The sequence below is a fragment of the Lissotriton helveticus genome, chromosome 5_1 (assembly GCF_964261635.1).
Source record: "Lissotriton helveticus chromosome 5_1, aLisHel1.1, whole genome shotgun sequence".
Lineage (NCBI taxonomy): Eukaryota > Metazoa > Chordata > Amphibia > Caudata > Salamandridae > Lissotriton > Lissotriton helveticus.
In genome coordinates this window covers 1,622,662,446-1,622,677,494 of record NC_136065.1, presented here as the reverse complement: position 1 = coordinate 1,622,677,494, position 15,049 = coordinate 1,622,662,446, and the positions used below count along the sequence as shown (strand labels likewise).

The 15,049-nt window shown below is 39.2% G+C and overlaps 7 non-coding genes across 7 annotated transcripts; all 7 read left to right on the top strand.

The window, feature by feature from the left end:
- The first annotated feature begins 2,880 nt into the window (after window positions 1–2,880).
- On the top strand, window positions 2,881–2,953 carry TRNAR-UCG (transfer RNA arginine (anticodon UCG)). Its single transcript has one exon. It is a non-coding gene; the product is annotated as a tRNA-Arg (tRNA).
- A 3,991-nt stretch (window positions 2,954–6,944) lies between these two features.
- TRNAR-CCU (transfer RNA arginine (anticodon CCU)) lies at window positions 6,945–7,017 on the top strand. Its single transcript has one exon. It is a non-coding gene; the product is annotated as a tRNA-Arg (tRNA).
- A 645-nt stretch (window positions 7,018–7,662) lies between these two features.
- On the top strand, window positions 7,663–7,735 carry TRNAR-UCG (transfer RNA arginine (anticodon UCG)). The gene has a single exon. It is a non-coding gene; the product is annotated as a tRNA-Arg (tRNA).
- A 798-nt stretch (window positions 7,736–8,533) lies between these two features.
- TRNAR-CCU (transfer RNA arginine (anticodon CCU)) lies at window positions 8,534–8,606 on the top strand. The gene has a single exon. It is a non-coding gene; the product is annotated as a tRNA-Arg (tRNA).
- A 646-nt stretch (window positions 8,607–9,252) lies between these two features.
- TRNAR-UCG (transfer RNA arginine (anticodon UCG)) lies at window positions 9,253–9,325 on the top strand. Its single transcript has one exon. It is a non-coding gene; the product is annotated as a tRNA-Arg (tRNA).
- Window positions 9,326–12,441: 3,116 nt separating this feature from the next.
- On the top strand, window positions 12,442–12,514 carry TRNAQ-UUG (transfer RNA glutamine (anticodon UUG)). The gene has a single exon. It is a non-coding gene; the product is annotated as a tRNA-Gln (tRNA).
- Window positions 12,515–13,317: 803 nt separating this feature from the next.
- Window positions 13,318–13,390, top strand: TRNAR-CCU (transfer RNA arginine (anticodon CCU)). The gene has a single exon. It is a non-coding gene; the product is annotated as a tRNA-Arg (tRNA).
- Window positions 13,391–15,049: the final 1,659 nt, after the last annotated feature.

The window sequence follows — 15,049 nt, the reverse complement described above, 5'->3', positions numbered from 1 at the left end:
CTCGGCATCCCATGTTCCTGAAACAGGCCATCTATATTTCTCTTCGAGATCCTTGGTGTAATCCACCCATAAATCTAGATACAGTATGGCATCTAAGCCATGCTTATGATACATAAAATGTCCAGGACTGTCCCTAGGAGGGACAGGAACGGATTCTTCGAGTAACGCTTTTCTAGTTCCTATCTGATGTAACTTTGAAAACAGAGGCATATCTGAACGTACCTGAACTTGAACACAATACACAATGAACACAGTAATGAATAGCAAACAAATCACTCATGCCACGATATCAAAAACACATTGATAACAGTTCGAACAGAAATACATTGAAAACACAATACTTCGAAAACAGAATACTAGAACTTCTCGAGAAACTATACCAGAGAACAGACTTACTAGAATTACTGGATGCACTGCTAAAACAGTACAGAGCATACCGGTCTCATAAAGAGACACGTCATACCGTACCCACCTAGGTGGGCACGTCGGACCGGATCTGTGTACCCAAACCCGTCGGACCGGGGACAAATTAATGAACCCGTCTAGATACGTTCCCAGCAACGGTACTCACCGGGAAGCAAAACTGAAGGCCTCGGACTGGACTGGACTGGACTGCTACGACGTCTGGTTACTGCTACGCACTATGCATGCGCCTCGGGCTTCGGAAACAGGTGGGCCTCCGGATACCTCGGACCTTGCTCTCTCGGCTTGGGCTCTGGTCGGGACGATCCGCCTTCCTCACCGCCTCGTCTGGATGCCGGACCGCAGTCTCCGTCTCCTCCGTGGGCCTGAGGGAGACTTGAGCAGGAATACCTGCAGGTGCGCAGTAGAGTTCCGTCACGGCTGTAGAAGGGTCAGGGGGCCTGCGTTACATCGCCGGCGCGTGGGGAAGGGGCTCGTCCCTGTTCGGGCGCCATTATGTGGTAAATAAATAAATTACCGGTACTATTTTTCTATGCATTTAAAGGGAAAAGGATAGCTCAATAAATAAGAGGCAGAGTCCGTGGTATCTGAGTCATACGGGCTTTAATCAGATGGCTCGAGCCAATGGACCATCGGGTTCCATCACCTGCTAAGGATCAGGAAGGGACAGACACAGGACAGAAAGGGAAGTCGCGCAGCGCATCATATCAACATCATACAGTATATATAGTAAAACAGTACAATTGCATTGAATACAGTAGGCGTAACAAGTGACAAATGAAAAGATAAGAACATATGGGCGTAAAAAGAAGGCGTGTACAGGGCGTGCACAGAAACATGTGATGTAGACGTCACAGAAGTGTCATAAGTGGGTGGATACATGGAAGGGGCTTCATGGGCAGCTGGAACCTTTAACCTACTGGTGCGCGCAAACGGACCATGACGTGTAACTGGGGAGAGCTGGGGGCTCTGACTTCTAGCACTAGAAGAGGAGACTAAAGTCTGGGATGTCATAACGACCTGTACCTATAGCATATCTGATATCTTGTGTTTGGAGAACATGTTGCTTGAATCTAAACGTCATCAGGGCAAAGGCTACTTGTCACTAAGGCTAGTGCATGTATATATCTCTTCATGTATTGCGTGAGCTATGGATCTTCTATGGATATTAATTCAGTAATTCTCTTGCATGGAGACAGAAAGACTAGACTATAGATGAGGATGTTTATGCGGTTCGTTAGCTAGGAATGTGAAACCGGGGAGCTGAACTGATAACTGTAAGCATAACATATTCTTGGCAGGCAGGCAGACAGAGCCGGGCACCACGCTGCTTGGCAGGATGTAAGTGAAGGGTCAGGGATGCGGGCGGGGCTGCATCTCTCCTCGGAGTGGTTCAGGAGACTTGAGGCATGAATCTGGTGTCCGGGCCCTGAGAGGCCTAGAAACGGGTGCAACTCGATGATTTAACGTGCACAATGTAAAGACGTTGGCAACATAGGCCTAAAAGCCTAATTCACGTTGCCTTCAGGAAGGGCTGGATAACTGGCATACTAACGTTGGACACAACTGTAATTGCGTCTTGATTCGGTCATAGGGAGAAATATGCATATCGAATCATGCACATATAACATATGATGGGGAGCACGTAGGGACACACAACAGGGCAAAATATAATTTTCCTCAGTTGGACGATTGAATACATTTAAATAATGCCTCTAGATTGCTGGTATTTATCTGTGCCTCAGTGGCCTAATGGATAAGGCACTTGCCTACTAAGCCAGGGATTGTGGGTTTGAGTCCCATTTGAGGTGCAAACCAATGTCCACTCTTACTTTTCCAGAAAAATAAATATATTTATTACATGCTTCCTCTCAGATGTTTATGAGGTATTAGGAACTTTGAAATGGTACCATTTTACTTCTGTACTCTTCAGAGTCATGTTGATGTTCTGAAACTACAAAGTAGATTTTTAAACACCTATCTTTGTCAGATGCATTTTTGACCTGGCAGAAGATATTCCTTTGGAAAAAATGATTTGAATTGGATTGGTGTAACTGTTGTTTCTAGAGGTGGTGAAAGGCTTTCAGCTACTTAAATAGGGCAAGTCAGGATTCATGAAACGTATACAACCTTTGAGTGTGTGAAAATTGGAATATCCAGGAAGGAGCAGTTTGTACTACTTTCAAAACAGTTTCTCTCCACTTCTGCAAACATCCAGCGCTATATAAAGCATACTCTGAGCTTTAATCTCATGAAGAAAGAGGTTTAAATGCAAAAAAGAAAACAATAGCTTCTCGTACTGGTGACATTCTCATTATACAAATTCCAAAAAAGTGATTTAATTGAAAGGAGCTGAAAAAACCCACAATGGTTTGTAAACCTAAATAACTATAAATAATATATTTTTCCAACCTTGCATACCACCTACAGTATAAAAATAAACGCAGCAGGACACATGACTGCGTGGCCTAATGGATAAGGTGTCTGACTTCGGATCAGAAGATTGAGGGTTCGAGTCCCTTCGTGGTCGGTTTTTGACAATGGTCACACAATTCAGGTTTCCATTCAGAATGGAAGCAGGCTCTTCCAATACTCTTATAGCCATCATGTTCTCATTCCTAATTAATAATAAAGTGGAGTACATACTGCACAGTCATTTAGATTGCATCTTCAGTCTAAAATCTAGTGCATTTAAGTGGCATTAAAAAGTGCTTCTATGTACACGCACTGAATATGAACTAGGTTTGCAGAATTTTGACTTCACAGAATTGGTTTTTAGCTTAAGTGTGTGTAGATGAACTGCAAGGTATGTAAGTATGTGTTCATGGAGTGCTTCAAGTGTAAAATCTGTATGATTTGTGCAGTTAAAGTGCTAATTGTGCCTATGAGAAAGAAAAGTACTACAGAAGAATTATAAAGGATTGGTACATTGGCTGCCTTTGCTGATGACACAGATGGCTAATTTGTAAAGCACTGGTCTATTAAGTTGCAGAGTGTGGTTGAACTTGGTTAGTAGACTTGGTGCCTGTTTCTGTGTCCTGCTGAAGACAAGGACGGCGTGATACCACTGTCAAAGCCCAGTTTATTAAGAAAAGCATCCATGGAAGAAGAAGTGTTGATTCGAAAATGGTTCTCCTCCAATTTCTCTCCACTTGCTACAAATGCAGAGTATCCATTATAGCACAGAACAGAGTGTTAAAGTCGGGGATGAAAGAGGATGAAAATGGGAAGTTTACTTATGGAGAGAACTGAGAAATATCCTGTGTGCAGACACCAGTGTTGGACGATTGAATACATTTAAATAATGCCTCTACATTGCGGGCATTTATCTGTGCCTCAGTGGCCTAATGGATAAGGCAGTGACCTCCTAGGCCAGGGATTGTGGGTTCAAGTCCCATCTGAGGTGCAAACCAATGTCCACTCTTACTTTTCCAGAAAAATAAATATATTTATTACATGTTTCCTCTCAGATATTTATGAGGTATTAGGAACTTTGAAATGGTACCATTTTACTTCTGTACTCGTCAGAGTCATGTTGATGTTCTGAAACTACAAAGTCGATTTTTAAACACCTATCTTTGTCAGATGCATTTTTGACCCGGCAGAAGATATTCCATTGGAAAAAATTATTTGTATTGGATTGGTGTAACTGTTGTTTCTAGAGGTGGTGAAAGGCTTTCAGCTACTTAAAAGGGCAAGTCAGGATTCATGAAACGTATACAGCCTTTGAGTGTGTGTAAATTGGAATATCCAGGAAGGAGCAGTTTGTACTACTTTCAAAAAAGTTTCTCTCCACTTCTGGAAACATCCAGAGCTATATAAAGCATAAACTGAGCTTTAATCTCATGAAGAAAGAGGTTTAAATGCAAAAATGAAAACAATAGCTTATCGTACTGGTGACATTCTCATTATATAAATTCCAAAAAAGTGATTTAATTGAAAGGAGCTGAAAAAAAACAACAATGGTTTGTAAACCTAAATAACTATAAATAATATATTTTCCAACCTTGCATACCACCTACAGTATAAAAATAAAAGAAGCAGGACACATGACCGCGTGGACTAATGGATAAGGCGTCTGACTTCGGATCAGAAGATAGAGGGTTCAAGTCCCTTCGTGGTCGGTTTTTGCCAATTGTCACTCAATTCAGGTTTCCATTCAGAATGGAAGCAGGCTATTCCAATGCTCTTATAGCCATAATGTTCTCATTCCTAATTAATAAAAAAGTGGAGTACATACTGCACATTCATTTAGATTGCATCTTCAGTCTAAAATCTAGTGCATTTAAGTGGCATTAAAAAGTGCTTCTATGTACACGCACTGAATATGTACTAGGTTTGCAGAATTTTGACTTCACAGAATGGGTTTTTAGCTCAAGTGTGTGCAGATGAACTGCAAGGTGTGTAAGTATGTGTTCATGGAGTGCTTCAAGTGTAAAATCTGTATGATTTGTGCAGTTAAAGTGCTAATTTTGCCTACGAGAAAGAAAAGTACTACAGAAGAATTATAAAGGATTGGCACATTGGCTGCCTTTGCTGATGACACAGTTGGCTAATTTGTAAAGCACTGGTCTATTAAGTTGCAGAGTGTGGTTGAACTTGGTTAGTAGACTTGGTGCCTGTTTCTGTGTCCTGCTGAAGACAAGGACGGCGTGATACCACTGTCAAAGCCCAGTTTATTAAGAAAAGCATCCATGGAAGAAGAAGTGTTGATTCGAAAATGGTTCTCCTCCAATTTCTCTCCACTTGCTACAAATGCAGAGTATCCATTATAGCACAGAACAGAGTGTTAAAGTCGGGGATGAAAGAGGATGAAAATGGGAAGTTTACTTATGGAGAGAACTGAGAAATATCCTGTGTGCAGACACCAGTGTTGGACGATTGACTACATTTAAATAATGCCTCTACATTGCTGGAATTTATCTGTGCCTCAGTGGCCTAATGGATAAGGCAGTGACCTCCTAGGCCAGGGATTGTGGGTTCAAGTCCCATCTGAGGTGCAAACCAATGTCCACTCTTACTTTTCCAGAAAAATAAATATATTTATTACATGTTTCCTCTCAGATATTTATGAGGTATTAGGAACTTTGAAATGGTACCATTTTACTTCTGTACTCGTCAGAGTCATGTTGATGTTCTGAAACTACAAAGTCGATTTTTAAACACCTATCTTTGTCAGATGCATTTTTGACCCGGCAGAAGATATTCCATTGGAAAAAATTATTTGTATTGGATTGGTGTAACTGTTGTTTCTAGAGGTGGTGAAAGGCTTTCAGCTACTTAAAAGGGCAAGTCAGGATTCATGAAACGTATACAGCCTTTGAGTGTGTGTAAATTGGAATATCCAGGAAGGAGCAGTTTGTACTACTTTCAAAAAAGTTTCTCTCCACTTCTGGAAACATCCAGAGCTATATAAAGCATAAACTGAGCTTTAATCTCATGAAGAAAGAGGTTTAAATGCAAAAATGAAAACAATAGCTTATCGTACTGGTGACATTCTCATTATATAAATTCCAAAAAAGTGATTTAATTGAAAGGAGCTGAAAAAAAACAACAATGGTTTGTAAACCTAAATAACTATAAATAATATATTTTCCAACCTTGCATACCACCTACAGTATAAAAATAAAAGAAGCAGGACACATGACCGCGTGGACTAATGGATAAGGCGTCTGACTTCGGATCAGAAGATAGAGGGTTCAAGTCCCTTCGTGGTCGGTTTTTGCCAATTGTCACTCAATTCAGGTTTCCATTCAGAATGGAAGCAGGCTCTTCCAATGCTCTTATAGCCATAATGTTCTCATTCCTAATTAATAAAAAAGTGGAGTACATACTGCACATTCATTTAGATTGCATCTTCAGTCTAAAATCTAGTGCATTTAAGTGGCATTAAAAAGTGCTTCTATGTACACGCACTGAATATGTACTAGGTTTGCAGAATTTTGACTTCACAGAATGGGTTTTTAGCTCAAGTGTGTGCAGATGAACTGCAAGGTGTGTAAGTATGTGTTCATGGAGTGCTTCAAGTGTAAAATCTGTATGATTTGTGCAGTTAAAGTGCTAATTTTGCCTACGAGAAAGAAAAGTACTACAGAAGAATTATAAAGGATTGGCACATTGGCTGCCTTTGCTGATGACACAGTTGGCTAATTTGTAAAGCACTGGTCTATTAAGTTGCAGAGTGTGGTTGAACTTGGTTAGTAGACTTGGTACCTGTTTCTGTGTCCTGCTGAAGACAAGGACGGCTTGATACCACTGTCAAAGCCCAGTTTATTGAGAAAAGCATTCATGGAAGAAGAAGTGTTGATTCGAAAATGGTTCTCCTCCAATTTCTCTCCACTTGCTAGAAATACAGAGTCTCCATTATAGCACACAACAGAGTGTTAAAGTCTTCGATGGAAGAGCATGAAAATGGGAAGTTTACTTATGGAGAGAACTGAGAAATATCCTGTGTGCAGACACCAGTGTAGGACGATTGAATACATTTAAATAATGACTCTAGATTGCTGGCATTTATCTGTGCCTCAGTGGCCTAATGGACAAGGCACTGGCCTCCTAAGCCAGGGATTGTGGGATCGAGTCCCATCTGAGGTGCAAACCAATGTCCACTCTTACTTTTCCAGAAAAATAAATGTATTTATTACATGCTTCCTCTCAGTAGCTTATGAGGTATTAGGAACTTTGAAATGGTACCATTTTAATTCTGTACTCTTCAGAGTCATGTTGATGTTCTGAAACTACAAAGTTGATTTTTAAACACCTATCTTTGTCAGATGCATTTTTGACCCGGCAGAAGATATTCCTTTGGAAAAAATTATTTGAATTGGAATGGTGTAACTGTTGTTTCTAGAGGTGGTGAAAGGCTTTCAGCTACTTGAATTGGGCTTGTCAGGATTCATGAAATGTATACAACCTTTGAGTGTGTGTAAATTGGAATATCCAGGAAGGAGCAGTTTGTACTACTTTCAAAACAGTTTCTCTCCACTTCTGGAAACATCCAGAGCTATGTAAAGCATTTACTGAGCTTTAATCTCATGAAGAAAGAGGTTTAAATGCAAAAAAGAAAACAATAGCTTATCGTACTGTTGACATTCTGATTATATAGATTCCAAAAAAGTGCTTTAATTGAAAGAAGCTGAAAAAAAAACACAATGGGATGTAAACCTAAATAACTATAAATAATATATTTTCCATCCTTGCATTCCACCTACAGTATAAAAATAAACACAGCAGGACATAGACCGCGTGGCCTAATGGATAAGGCGTCTGACTTCGGATCAGAAGATTGAGGGTTTGAGTCCCTTCGTGGTCGGTTTTTGACAATGGTCACACAATTCAGGTTTCCATTCAGAATGGAAACAGGATCTTCCAATACTCTTATAGCCATCAGGTTCTCATTCCTAATTAATAATAAAGTGGAGTACATACTGCACGGTCATTTAGATTGCATCTTCAGTCTAAAATCTAGTGCAATTTAGTGGCATTAAAAAGTGCTTCTATGTACATGCACTGAATATGTACTAGATTTGCAGAATTTTGACAGAATGGGTTTTTAGCTTAAGTGTGTGTAGATGATCTGCAAGGTGTGTATTTATGTGTTCATGGAGTGCTTCAAGTGTAAAATCTGTATGATTTGTGCAGTTAAAGTGCTAATTTTGCCTATGAGAAAGAAAAGTACTACAGAAGAATTATAAAGGATTGGCACATTGGCTGCCTTTGCTGATGACACAGATGGCTAATTTGTAAAGCACTGGTCTATTAAGTTGCAGAGTGTGGTTGAACTTGGTTAGTAGACTAGGTGCCTGTTTCTGTGTCCTGCTGAAGACAAGGACGGCTTGATACCACTGTCAAAGCCCTGTTTAATGAGAAAAGCATCCATGGAAGAAGAAGTGTTGATTCGAAAACGGTTCTCCTCCAATTTCTCTCCACTTGCTACAAATGCAGAGTATCCATTATAGCACAGAACAGAGTGTTAAAGTCGGGGATGGAAGAGGATGAAAATGGGAAGTTTACTTATGGAGAGAACTGAGAAATGTCCTGTGTGCAGACACCAGTGTTGGACGATTGAATACATTTAAATAATGCCTCTAGATTGCTGGTATTTATCTTTACCTCAGTGGCCTAATGGATAAGGCACTGGCCTCCTAAGCCAGGGATTGTGGGTTTGAGTCCCATCTGAGGTGCAAACCAATGTCCACTCTTATTTTTCCAGAAAAATAAATATATTTATTACATGCTTCCTCTCAGAAGCTTATGAGGTATTAGGAACTTTGAAATGGTACCATTTTACTTCTGTACTCTTTAGAGTCATGTTGATGTTCTGAAACTACAAAGTCGATTTTTGAAACACCTATCTTTGTCAGATGCATTTTTGACCCGACAGAATCTATTCCTTTGGAAAAAATTATTTGAATTGGATTGGTGTAACTGTTGTTTCTAGAGGTGGTGAAAAGCTTTCAGCTACCTGAATAGGGCAAGTCAGGATTCATGAAACGTATACAACCTTTGAGTGTGTGTAAATTGGAATATCCAGGAAGGAGCAGTTTGTTCTACTTTCAAAACAGTTTCTCTCCACTTCTGGAAACATCCAGAGCTATATAAAGCATAAACTGAGCTTTAATCTCATGAAGAAAGAGGTTTAAATGCAAAAAAGAAAACAATAGCTTATCGTACTGGTGACATTCTCATTATATAAATTCCAAAAAGGTGTTTTAATTGAAAGGAGCTGAAAAACCCCACAATGGTTTGTAAACCTAAATAACTATAAATAATATATTTTCCAACCTTGCATACCACCTACAGTATAAAAATAAACACAGCAGGACACATGACCGCGTGGCCTAATGGATAAGGCGTCTGACTTCGGATCAGAAGATTGAGGGTTTGAGTCCCTTCGTGGTCGTTTTTTGACAATGGTCACACAATTCAGGATTCCATTTAGAATGGAAGCAGGCTCTTCCAATACTCTTATAGCCATCATGTTCTCATTCCTAATTAATAATAAAGTGGAGTACATACTGCACAGTCATTTAGATTGCATCTTCAGTCTAAAATCTAGTGCATTTAAGTGGCATTAAAAAGTGCTTCTATGTACACGCACTGAATATGTACTAGGTTTGCAGAATTTTGACTTTACACAATGGGTTTTTAGCTTAAGTGTGTGTAGATGAACTGCAAGGTGCGTAAGTATGTGTTCATGGAGTGCTTCAAGTGTAAAATCTGTATGATTTGTGCAGTTAAAGTGCTAATTTTGCCTACGAGAAAGAAAAGTACTACAGAAGAATTATAAAGGATTGGCACATTGGCGGCCTTTGCTGATGACACAGTTGGCTAATTTGTAAAGCACTGGTCTATTAAGTTGCAGAGTGTGGTTGAACTTGGTTAGTAGACTTGGTGCCTGTTTCTGTGTCCTGCTGAAGACAAGGACGACTTGATACCATTGTCAAAACCCAGTTTATTGAGAAAAGCATCCATGGAAAAAGAAGTGTTGATTCGAAAATGGTTCTCCTCCAATTTCTCTCCACTTGCTAGAAATACAGAGTCTCCATTATAGCACAGAACAGAGTTTAAAGTCGGGGATGGAAGAGGATGAAAATGGGAAGTTTACTTATGGAGAGAACTGAGAAATGTCCTGTGTGCAGACACCAGTGTTGGACGATTGAATACATTTAAATAATGCCTCTAGATTTTTCTGGCATTTATCTGTGCATCAGTGGCCTAATGGATAAGGCACTGGCCTCCTAAGCCATGGACTGTGGGTTTGAGTCCCATCTGAGGTGCAAACCAATGTTCACTCTTACTTTTCCAGAAAAATAAATATATTTATTACATGCTTCCTCTCAGAAGCTTATGAGGTATTAGGAACTTTGAAATGGTACCATTTTACATCTGTACTCTTCAGAGTCATGTTGATGTTCTGAAACTACAAAGTAGATTTTTAAACACCTATCTTTGTCAGATGCATTTTTGACCCGGCAGAAGATATTCCTTTGGAAAAAATGATTTGAATTGGATTGGTGTAACTGTTGGTTCTAGAGGTGGTGAAAGGTTTTCAGGCACTTGAATAGGGCAAGTCAGGATTCATGAAACGTATTCAACCTTTGAGTGTGTGTAAATTGGAATATCCAGGAAGGAGCAGTTTGTACTACTTTCAAAACAGTTTCTCTCCACTTCTGGAAACATCCAGAGCTATATAAAGCATACTCCGAGCTTTAATCTCATGAAGAAAGAGGTTTAAATGCAAAAAAGAAAACAATAGCTTATCGTACTGGTGACATTCTCATTATATAAATTCCAAAAAAGTGATTTAATTGAAAGGAGCTGAAAAAAACCACAATGGTTTGTAAACCTAAATAACTACAAATAATATATTTTCCATCTTTGCACACCACCTACAGTATAAAAATAAACTCAATAGGACACATGACCGCGTGGCCTAATGGATAAGGCGTCTGACTTCAGATCAGAAGATAGAGGGTTCGAGTCCCTTCGTGGTTGATTTTTGACAATGGTCACACAATTCAGGTTTCCATTCAGAATGGAAGCAGGCTCTTCCAATACTCTTATAGCCATCATGTTCTCATTCCTAATTAATAATAAAGTGGAGTACATACTGCACAGTCATTTAGATTGCATCTTCAGTCTAAAATCTAGTGCATTTAAGTGGCATTAAAAAGTGCTTCTATGTACATGCACTGAATATGTACTAGGTTTGCAGAATTTTGACTTGACAGAATGGGTTTTAGCTTAAGTGTGTGTAGATGAACTGCAAGGTGTGTAAGTATGTGTTCATGGAGTGCTTCAAGTGTAAAATCTGTATGATTTGTGCAGTTAAAGTGCTAATTTTACCTATGAGAAAGAAAAGTACTACAGAAGAATTATAAAGGATTGGCACATTGGCTGCTTTTGCTGATGACACAGATGGCTAATTTGTAAAGCACTGGTCTATTAAGTTGCAGAGTGTGGTTGAACTTGGTTAGTAGACTTGGTGCCTGTTTCTGTGTCCTGCTGAAGACAAGGACGGCTTGATACCACTGTCAAAGCCCTGTTTAATGAGAAAAGCATCCATGGAAGAAGAAGTGTTGATTCGAAAACGGTTCTCCTCCAATTTCTCTCCACTTGCTACAAATGCAGAGTATCCATTATAGCACAGAACAGAGTGTTAAAGTTGGGGATGGAAGAGGATGAAAATGGGAAGTTTACTTATGGAGAGAACTGAGAAATGTCCTGTGTGCAGACACCAGTGTTGGACGATTGAATACATTTAAATATTGCCTCTAGATTGCTGGTATTTATCTTTGCCTCAGTGGCCTAATGGATAAGGCACTGGCCTCCTAAGCCAGGGATTGTGGGTTTGAGTACCATCTGAGGTGCAAACCAATGTCCACTCTTACTTTTCCAGAAAAATAAATATATTTATTACATGCTTCCTCTCAGAAGCTTATGAGGTATTAGGAACTTTGAAATGGTACCATTTTACTTCTGTACTCTTTAGAGTCATGTTGATGTTCTGAAACTACAAAGTCGATTTTTGAAACACCTATCTTTGTCAGATGTATTTTTGACCCGGCAGAAGATATTCCTTTGGAAAAAATTATTTGAATTGGATTGGTGTAACTGTTGTTTCTAGAGGTGGTGAAAAGCTTTCAGCTACTTGAATAGGGCAAGTCAGGATTCATGAAACGTATACAACCTTTGAGTGTGTGTAAATTGGAATATCCAGGAAGGAGCAGTTTGTTCTACTTTCAAAACAGTTTCTCTCCACTTCTGGAAACATCCAGAGCTATATAAAGCATAAACTGAGCTTTAATCTCATGAAGAAAGAGGTTTAAATGTAAAAAAGAAAACAATAGCTTATCGTACTGGTGACATTCTCATTATATAAATTCCAAAAAGGTGATTTAATTGAAAGGAGCTGAAAAACCCCACAATGGTTTGTAAACCTAAATAACTATAAATAATATATTTTCCAACCTTGCATACCACCTACAGTATAAAAATAAACACAGCAGGACACATGACCGCGTGGCCTAATGGATAAGGCGTTTGACTTTGGATCAGAAGATTGAGGGTTCGAGTCCCTTCGTGGTCGGTTTTTGACAATGGTCACACAATTCAGGTTTCCATTCAGAATGGAAGCAGGCTCTTCCAATACTCTTATAGCCATCATGTTCTCATTCCTAATTAATAATAAAGTGGAGTACATACTGCACAGTCATTTAGATTGCATCTTCAGTCTAAAATATAGTGCATTTAAGTGGCATTAAAAAGTGCTTCTATGTACACGCACTGAATATGTACTAGGTTTGCAGAATGTTGACTTTACACAATGGGTTTTTAGCTTAAGTGTGTGTAGATGAACTGCAAGGTGTGTAAGTATGTGTTCATGGAGTGCTTCAAGTGTAAAATCTGTATGATTTGTTCAGTTAAAGTGCTAATTTTGCCTATGAGAAAGAAAAGTACTACAGAAGAATTATAAAGGATTGGTACATTGGCTGCCTTTGCTGATGACACAGATGGCTAATTTGTAAAGCACTGGTCTATTAAGTTGCAGAGTGTGGTTGAACTTGGTTAGTAGACTTGGTGCCTGTTTCTGTGTCCTGCTGAAGACAAGGACAGCTTGATACCACTGTCAAAGCCCAGTTTATTAAGAAAAGCATCCATGGAAGAAGAAGTGTTGATTCAAAAATGGTTCTCCTCCAATTTCTCTCCACTTGCTAGAAATACAGAGTCTCCATTATAGCACACAACAGAGTGTTAAAGTCGGGGATGGAAGAGCATGAAAATGGGAAGTTTACTTATGGAGAGAACTGAGAAATATCCTTTGTGCAAACACCAGTGTAGGACGATTGAATACATTTAAATAATGCCTCTAGATTGCTGGCATTTATCTGTGCCTCAGTGGCCTAATGGATAAGGCACTGGCCTCCTAAACCAGGGATTGTGGGTTCGAGTCCCGTCTGAGGTGCAAACCAATGTTCACTCTTACTTTTCCAGAAAAATAAATATATTTATTACATGCTTCCTCTCAGATGTTTATGAGGTATTAGGAACTTTGAAATGGTACCATTTTACTTCTGTACTCTTCAGAGTCATGTTGATGTTCTGAAACTACAAAGTAGATTTTTAAACACCTATCTTTGTCAGATGCATTTTTGACCTGGCAGAAGATATTCCTTTGGAAAAAATGATTTGAATTGGATTGGTGTAACTGTTGTTTCTATAGGTGGTGAAAGGCTTTCAGCTACTTAAATAGGGCAAGTCAGGATTCATGAAACGTAAACAACCTTTGAGTGTGTGTAAATTGGAATATCCAGGAAGGAGCAGTTTGTATTACTTTCAAAACAGTTTCTCTCCACTTCTGCAAACATCCAGAGCTATATAAAGCATACTCTGAGCTTTAATCTCATGAAGAAAGAGGTTTAAATGCAAAAAAGAAAACAATAGCTTCTCGTTCTGGTGACATTCTCATTATATAAATTCCAAAAAAGTGATTTAATTGAAAGGAGCTGAAAAAACCCACAATGGTTTGTAAACCTAAATAACTATAAATAATATATTTTTCCAACCTTGCATACCACCTACAGTATAAAAATAAACACAGCAGGACACATGACCGCGTGGCCTAATGGATAAGGCGTCTGACTTCAGATCAGAAGATTGAGGGTTCGAGTCCCTTCGTGTTCGGTTTTTGACAATGGTCACACAATTCAGGTTTCCATTCAGAATGGAAGCAGGCTCTTCCAATACTCTTATAGCCATCATGTTCTCATTCCTAATTAATAATAAAGTGGAGTACATACTGCACAGTCATTTAGATTGCATCTTCAGTCTAAAATCTAGTGCATTTAAGTGGCATTAAAAAGTGCTTCTATGTACACGCACTGAATATGAACTAGGTTTGCAGAATTTTGACTTCACAGAATTGGTTTTTAGCTTAAGTGTGTGTAGATGAACTGCAAGGTGTGTAAGTATGTGTTCATGGAGTGCTTCAAGTGTAAAATCTGTATGATTTGTGCAGTTAAAGTGCTAATTGTGCCTATGAGAAAGAAAAGTACTACAGAAGAATTATAAAGGATTGGTACATTGGCTGCCTTTGCTGATGACACAGATGGCTAATTTGTAAAGCACTGGTCTATTAAGTTGCAGAGTGTGGTTGAAATTGGTTAGTAGACTTGGTGCCTGTTTCTGTGTCCTGCAGAAGACAAGGACGGCGTGATACCACTGTCAAAGCCCAGTTTATTAAGAAAAGCATCCATGGAAGAAGAAGTGTTGATTCGAAAATGGTTCTCCTCCAATTTCTCTCCACTTGCTACAAATGCAGAGTATCCATTATAGCACAGAACAGAGTGTTAAAGTCGGGGATGGAAGAGGATGAAAATGGGAAGTTTACTTATGGAGAGAACTGAGAAATATCCTGTGTGCAGACACCAGTGTTGGACGATTGAATACATTTAAATAATGCCTCTAGATTGCTGGCATTTATCTGTGCCTCAGTGGCCTAATGGATAAGGCAGTGACCTCCTAGGTCAGGGATTGTGGGTTCAAGTCCCATCTGAGGTGCAAACCAATGTCCACTCTTACTTTTCCAGAAAAATAAATATATTTATTACATGTTTCCTCTCAG